Here is an 8,322-nt window from a genome sequence, read left to right on the forward strand (position 1 = left end):
TTGTGAGGATTTGCAGGGTTTCTTAATCTGCATGTGTTGTGAGGATTTGCAGTGCGTTTGTTAATTTGCATGTGTTGTGAGGATTTGCAGCGTTTCTTAATTTGCATGTGTTGTGAGGATTTGCAGGGTTTGTTAGTTTGCATGTGTTGTGAGGATTTGCAGCGTTTCTTAATTTGCATGTGTTGCGAGGATTTGCAGCGCGTTTCTTAATTTGCATGTGTTGCGAGGATTTGCAGCGCGTTTGTTAATTTGCATGTGTTGCGAGGATTTGCAGCGCGTTTTTTAATTTGCATGTGTTGAGGATTTGCAGCGTTTCTTAATTTGCATGTGTTGCGAGGATTTGCAGCGAGTTTCTTAATTTGCATGTGTTGTGAGGATTTGCAGCGCGTTTCTTAATTTGCATGTGTTGTGAGGATTTGCAGCGCGTTTGTTAATTTGCATGTGTTGTGAGGATTTGCAGTAATTTGCATGTGTTGTGAGGATTTGCAATGCGTTTTCTTAATTTGCATGTGTTGTGATGATTTGCAGCTTTTCTTAATTTGCATGTGTTGTGAGGATTTGCAGCGCGTTTGTTAATTTGCTTTCTTAATTTGCATGTGTTGTGGTTTCTTAATTTGCAGGTGTTGTGAGGATTTGCAACACTTGTGTTGTCAAACTGATGGAGATGTTTTCTTAATTTGCTGGTGTTTTTTTCAATTTGCATGTGCTTTCTTAAGTTTTGCAGCGCGTTGAGCTCTCTAGGCCACCGTACAAATCCCAGCCAGTCCGACACTTTTTTGGGTCCCCTTGAAACATTTCCATTGTGGTCAGTGCTATTTGCAGCGCGTTTGTTAATTTGCATGTGTTGTGAGGATTTGCAGCACGTTTCTTAATTTGCATGTGTTGTGAGGATTTGCCGTGCTTTTGTTAATTTGCATGTGTTGTGAGTATTTGCAGCGCGTTTCTTAATTTGCATGTGTTGTGAGTATTTGCAGCGTTTGTTAATTTGCATGTGTTGTGAGGATTTGCAGCGTTTCTTAATTTGCATGTGTTGTGAGGATTTGCAGCGCGGTTTCTTAATTTGCACGTGTTGTGAGGATTTGCAACACTTGTGTTGTCAAACTGATGGAGATGTTTTCTTTCATTTTGCTGGTGTTTTTTCAATTGGCATGTGCTTTCATGGTGACCCTGTTAGAACAGAAATGAGAATTATTTTGTTTGTGACTCACCCTCATGTCGTTCCAAACCCGTAAGACCTCCGTTCATCTTCGGAACACAGTTTAAGATATTTTAGATTTAGTCCGAGAGCTTTTTTCTGTTCCTTCATTGAGAATGTATGTACGGTATACTGTCCACGTCCAGAAAGGTAATAAAAACATCTTCAGTGTAGTCCCATGTGACATCAGAGGGTCCGTTAGAATTTTTTGAAGCATCGAAAATACATTTTGGTCCAAAAATATCGAAAACTACGACTTTATTCAGCGTTGTCATGTTATATCGGGTGTTTTGTTAGAGTTTTTTGAAGAATGGAGTTTAGTTATATCCGGTTCGCGAACGAATCACTCGATGTAACTGGATCTTCTTGAACCAGTTTCACCAAATCGAACTGAATCGTTTGAAACGGTTCGCGTCAACAATAAGCATTAATCCACAAATGACTTAAGCTGTTAACTTTTTTAACATGGCTGACACTCCCTCTGAGTTCAAATAAACGAGGTCAAGAACCGTTTCTGTCGGACGCGTCCGGTTCGAGAACCGAGGAGCTGATGATACTGCGCATGCGTGATTCAGACTGACACACAGCGCGTCTTAACTGAACTGGTTCTTTTGGTGATTGATTCTGAACTGATTCTGTGCTAATGTTATGAGCGCGGGTAAACCGAAGGCTTGAATCAAGGGCAATCATCGCCAATGAAGTCATTACGTCGAGCGCAAAAGAACTGGTGAACCGTTTTCGGCAACCGGTTTATTGAATCGAACTGTCCGAAAGAACCGGTTCGCGGGAAAAAGAACAGAACTTTCCCATCACTACCGGTGATCTGAAAACCGATGCAACCGGTTCTTGACTCGAGAACGAGTCAATGTTTCGTTCGTTATCTGGCTCGGCTCGGTGTTCATCTTCAGTTCTCTCTTCACAGCGGTTCAGTCAGTGTACTGTTTTGAGTAAATGAATTACTCTGGGATATTGGTTTATTTGAACTCGGAGTATCAGCCATGTTAAAAAAAGTTAACAGCTTAAGTCATTTGTAGATTAATGCTTATTGTTGACAGCGCGAACCGTTTCAAACGATTCAGTTCGATTTGGTGAACTGGTTCAAGAAGATCCGGTTACATCGAGTGATTCGTTCATGAACCGGATATCACTAAACTGCAGTGTTGTGAACGCGCTCATAACAGACCCGGAGAGAAGACAACGCTGAATAAAGTCGTAGTTTTTTGATATTTTTGGACCAAAAATGTATTTTCGATGCTTCAATAAATTCTAACGGACCCTCTGATGTCACATGGACTACTTTGAAGATGTTTTTTATTCCCTTTCTGGACGTGGACAGTATACCGTACATGCATTCTCAATGGAGGAACAGAAAGCTCTCGGACTAAATCTAAAATATCTTATACTGTGTTCCGAAGATGAACGGAGGTCTTACGGGTTTGGAACAACATGAGGGTGAGTCATTAATGACATAATTTTGATTTTTGGGTGAACTATCCCTTTAAGGGGAGTAACATTTCTGTCACACGCTTGAGGTATTCCGCCAATCACAATGCATTGGATAGCTGGCCAATCAGAGCACACCTCGCTTTTTCGAGCGATGAGCCTTGTGAAAATCGACTTGTTTCAGAAGGCGGGGCATAAAGGAGAAACAATAATGTACAGTATGTGGAAAATAATGTGTTTTTTAACCTTAAACTGCATAAACATTTCATTACACCAAATAATGTTCTTTTTAGCAGCATTATATGACCCTTTTAATTTCTTTGCGACCGAAGACAGAAAGACATGAACATCTTGGATGACATGGGGGTGATTAGGAATTCCTGTGTTTGCATACCAGCAAATCTGTCGCGTGTGTGCCGAATTCTGCACCCCCTGCCAGATTATGCATCCCACCTAGTATTGGTAGGTTTAGAGTAGGTGTGGGGAGGGGATTAGGCGATCAGATAGTGACTTCAACAAGGGGGGTGCATTATCTGGCAGAGGTACAGAACTCGGCGAAACACTGATTTTGCTACCTCCAATTAAAACAAATGGTAGCATAACTCGATAGCGAAAAGTGCTACCTGTCAGATTTTGCTTCCAGCATTATATTAATAAGGTGTGAGGCTTTATTAACATACACCTACCCCAACCCTAAACATACCCTTACAGTAGGATAAATACAGTGTTGGTAGCATAATCTGATAAGTAGCATTATTAATCAGAACACAGGCGCTGTGTGACTTGCATAAACGATGAAAAAAAAAACGAGCATGGCTTGCAGCTCTTCTATTTAAATACTGTGTGTTAGTTATAAAATAATGTGTGCTCATTTTTGTGGACAAAATCCAGCGAACTTCGCCTCGATCAGGAGCTGTATGTGTCCTCATCTGTTTTCAGTTACCTCGCGTCGCATGTCATCTAAAAACTATGACTGGTGAGTTTAATTACTAAGACAGTTTTACCTTTTTTTTTTTTTTTTTTTTTTTTTTACCTGGGGAATGACAAATCATAGTATAACAAAATGTCAATTATTGTATAAACATTTGAATTTGATTTCACCTGTGTTAGAGATAAGGAGAAGAATGAAGGATCCAATCATATCTACTTCCATTGTAGCAAAAATCAAGACGAACAAACATCAAAATAACAAACATCAAAATAGCTGATGTTGTATTCTTGTAACAGGAAGTTGAATATCTGTGCAGTGACACTCAGTCTCTTTATAACAACAGTCAGAGGAGAATCACTGTTTCACTCTAAGATTTCTCTCAGTTTCACTTTCGGTTACACTCGGAAAGCTTCTCCTGCAGCCAGCAGTAATATTATGAAATCATTTGTAATTAGACTTAAATTAGACAAAAACTGATTAGACAAAGTTAGACTAAAACAGATCACAATTACATCTGTGAAACTGACAGATGAAGCCGCTTACTGTACAGTAATTCCTCACTTGATCACAAACAGAAAACCCTTTCTAACCACTCTAGCTTTTGATTTCTGATCAGGAGATGCTCTGCATGAGATGTAGAACTATGGCAGGTTGAAGGCTTTATACAAACCTCATTATAAAGCACTAGAAATTAAAGGGGTCATATGATGCGATTTCAAATTTTCCTTTTTCTTTGGAGTGTTACAAGCTCTTGGTGATTAAAGAAGATCTGTGGAAGTTGCAAAGACTAAAGTCTGAAATCCAAAGAGATATTCTTTATAAAAGTTCAGACTCGTCCACGCCCCCTGAAGTGGCTCGTTCTAACACGCCCCCACGTATCTACGTCAGTATGTGGGAAGATTTGCATAACGCCGCCCAGATGTTCACGCAAAGAAAGAAGGCATACCTTTTATTCTCATTGTAGTATTGTTGTTGCCAACGCCATGTCGTATAGATGCTGTGTGTTTCACTGTGAAAAGTAAACTACTTTGTTTGGCCTTCCAAAAGAGGACGATATTTGCTTCGTCATGCCTGAAGCTGATCCGTGCTGGTCGCTGAGGAAAAACTTTGCACTGTGGATCCCTGAATCGGCTTTTTCACCGTGAACGAAGCAGAGTCCAGCCCGGGGTCGTCACATGTGGCTGTTGCAAGACCAAGGACGCTTCATCGTAGAATCAGCCTGCCGCACTGTTCTCAAGGCACCCGCCTCTGCTCTCTCAAGCCGGCCGCGGTTCACTCTAGGCCTTTTTTTTTTTTTTTACCTTAAAACCGCATAAAAACATTTGATTACTCCAAAATACACAAAATAATGTTCTTTTTAGCAGCATCATATGACCCATTTAATAAAACATAGATGTTCAATTTGTTAAGATTTGAGTGCATTACCTGTGTTACTGATGAGGAGCGGAATGAAGGATGCAAGAAGATGATCTATTACTATTGTAACAAACATCAAGACGGCTAATGTTGAATTCTTGAAACAGGAATATCTGTGCCATGACTGTCCAACCACACACAGATCAGTTCAGTGTTCATCATGGTCCTCTGCTGGACAATTATTAGATTTGCTGTAATGCTTACAAAAACTATATGTAAAAAAGTGGGTAAATAATTGAAAGTGGTGTTTATTGCTTCATCTTAACAAGTTACATTGAGAAAGTCTCTTTATAACAGTCAGATGAGAACAATCACATGGTTCTTTGAGAAACAGCTGCTACATATAGATGAGACTAGAAACTATGAAAAATGAAACATTATGAACCTGTCACAGAAAACATCCCAGCACCTAACAATAAACTACACAGACTGGAAAATACAACATGTACAAGCAAAGAACTGGTTCTAGTAATGCTAGTAAAATAAAGAGCACAGATATGATTCATTTTTTAAGGGTTCACACACCAATGGCTCTATGTTCATCTGGTTAGCGAGCCCCTGCTGGTAGATGATGTAACTACGCTATCTGACTGAAAAAAAAAATCAGTTGACTGCCATTCAAAGAAACTAGTGAACAAGGTAATAAAGATGGCATGAATTCTTCAGGTATCACAGAGCTCATTAGAGAACAAGTTTATTTTAAAGTATTTATCCAGGGGAAATACTGCATTTAAATTTTCTTGTTTAAAAAAACCCTGGCCAAGAAAGGCAAATTTAAATTGCATAAAAACACAATGTGCAGGGCTACATCCCAAAGCATTCTGCAGTAACTGACTGAAGAGTGCCTGTAAATTTCCAACAGGAGTCATTAAGTCAGCTAGTTAGATTCAGACTTGAAGCTCCGTTTCTGAGTCCAGTTAATCACCAGAGTTTTTAAACTCAGTTTAGTCTGATCTTCAGCAGTCATGAGCAGATGAAGGTATTACTGTCCTACTGTACAGTAGGTAACGGTGGTCCATGTATCTCCTGTCATCTTCCGAGTCAGAGTCTGAACAGAAATAAAACAAACCATCACAGAATGTCAAGTGAAACACAGTTAATATTCAGTATTGATTTTGATGTTACATTTATTATCTGACATCCGCAAGAATAGAGATGAATGGTCATTTGAATCTCACCTCAACATCAGCGTAGTCTGTATCATCAGCCTGTTTGACATCTGAGAGGTCAGAATGTAAGTTTACTGCACAGATTACAGGTCGTGTGGAAACATGTTTGTTTGTGTTTGATTTCTGTCATATTTAAGACGCAAGAAGGTGAGATTTTTCTCATGTAACACAGACTGTATTTGTTGCCAACAACTAAGATTTAGTGCAATCAGAACACAAGCAAAGATTTAAAAAAATAAATCTCTTTCGAAACAAGATCATTTTGTGCATTTAGTGGAATAGCAAGGAGTCTTTATGTTGTGCTTCGAAGGAAATGAGATGAGATAAAACTAGACAAAACTTGATCAATTATTATGTATCTGGGTTTAATATCACATTGACTAATTAAATTTGAGGCTGTTACATTATCGTGTGTTGTTTCTGAATATAAACCTTGTAGCTAATTTTTACCCCACATTAATTTTCATATTCCAACATACTAAAGTACTAAAAAAGTACTAAAGAAACTGTTTTAGGTAGAAATACGAGATCAGTTTTTTTAGTATTAATGAGATGGACATACCTTTTTTTATTTTTTGCAGAAACAGTAAAGAACCAAACCAGCAAACACTATCACTCCCACAACAACACAACAAATAATCAGCCCAATCTTGTAATATGAAACATAGAAGATTGTCGTCATTTGTCGTCCTTCATTCTCTAGAAGTAAAATATGAAGAACTGCAATAATCAGTCTATTCATACAGGAATCACTAGACCCGCTTGAATTCACAGTCAGGACAGGAGCCTCCACAGCATCTGAAAACACACACATTTAAACCAAAATCAGAATCACATTCACAGTTTCACAACCCAGTGATTTAATTTTTTTTTTTTTTTTTTTTTTTGTTAAATTAAGACAACAGAGATGCTGTATACTGTACATTCAAATCTAAACACAACGCAAAGTATGAAACATGATCCATAATATTACTTTAACCATATTATTTATCTGCATTCTCTATGTGAAAGGTTAAATCGCCGGGAGAAGGTCTCCAACTTTTGTTTTTGCTTTAATTGAAGTTACAAAAAATACCTGAAGAATTTGAGAAAAAAAAAAAAGCCACAAGCTGGTTTAAAATATTTATAATCTCACAAAGAAATCACACTCACACCCCCTATAACAGATACTCTGTATGTAACAATATCCTTGTCTGATTCTCCACTTGCTATTGCTGTGTAGAGTCCACTGTCTGTCTTCTGCATGTTCTTCAGTGTCAGAGAGAAGTTTTATTATTGAAATCCACTCTATCCTTGTAGGAAGAGTGAAGTCTTACCACTTTAGTTTTATGAAAATATTTAACTATACTCTCTGATTTATCATTACTCCAGTATAAAAGATCAAACTCTGGTAGTTGTTGTGTCTGTATATCCAGCTGAACAGAATCTCCCGTCTGAACAAACACAGAGATCTCAGCACTGAACCCTGGAGGAGAGAGAAAAACACAGTTCACAACATTTTACAACCTCCATCTCACCCCGCATCATCTCATAATCCATGTATTTGGTGACATAAATCATAAGTATCATTATTTAAGCAATGTGTTATGGCTGTACTCGCAGTAAAATAAATGTCTTTGGTCAAAGACAATTGTAGCATCCAGTCAAAAGAAGTCAGCCAGAACTGATGGTTTAGTGACTTTTTAATGAGTTTCCTTGCAGGTCATAAACCAACGTAAGAGCTGAACACAGAATAAACAAAACAACGTATCACCCTTAATCAAACATTAGCCATTTTCATTAACATTTTATCAGTATGTACCAAAGTTTAACAAAACACATCCTCTACACTGTAAGACACAGCAAAGCTATATTCATTATCTCTTTAACCTTTGTTGCCTTGTCACCTTTTCTTTATCGCTAGTGATCCTTTTTTTTGTGTGTGTGTGTGTGTGTGTGTGTGTATGTTAGTTCCCTTTCAGTTGGTCACGTTCGACGTTACGAATGGGATCTCGCCCGAGAGCCCAATCACCTTCGAGTGGTACAAAACGAGCCAATGGTACGCAAAGTACCTTGGTCTGCGGGATTTGCTTCGCGAGCTCCGCCCCGCAAAGCGGGTATATAAGGAGCAACGCGAGCAACTCGCATTCAAGCTTTCGCTTCGGAGCCGAGCACATCGCTTGCTTGCT

At 38.7% G+C, this 8,322-nt stretch overlaps 1 long non-coding RNA gene across 1 annotated transcript; it reads right to left on the minus strand.

Annotated features, from left to right (window-relative positions):
• Window positions 1-5,654: 5,654 nt before the first annotated feature.
• On the minus strand, window positions 5,655-6,236 carry LOC109074404. Its single transcript, XR_006158829.1, has 2 exons — window positions 6,164-6,236; window positions 5,655-6,033 (listed from the first exon to the last, which is right to left on the minus strand). It is a non-coding gene; the product is annotated as an uncharacterized LOC109074404 (long non-coding RNA).
• Between the last annotated feature and the right edge of the window lie 2,086 nt (window positions 6,237-8,322).

This window comes from Cyprinus carpio, unplaced genomic scaffold (genome assembly GCF_018340385.1).
Source record: "Cyprinus carpio isolate SPL01 unplaced genomic scaffold, ASM1834038v1 S000000312, whole genome shotgun sequence".
Taxonomy (NCBI): domain Eukaryota; kingdom Metazoa; phylum Chordata; class Actinopteri; order Cypriniformes; family Cyprinidae; genus Cyprinus; species Cyprinus carpio.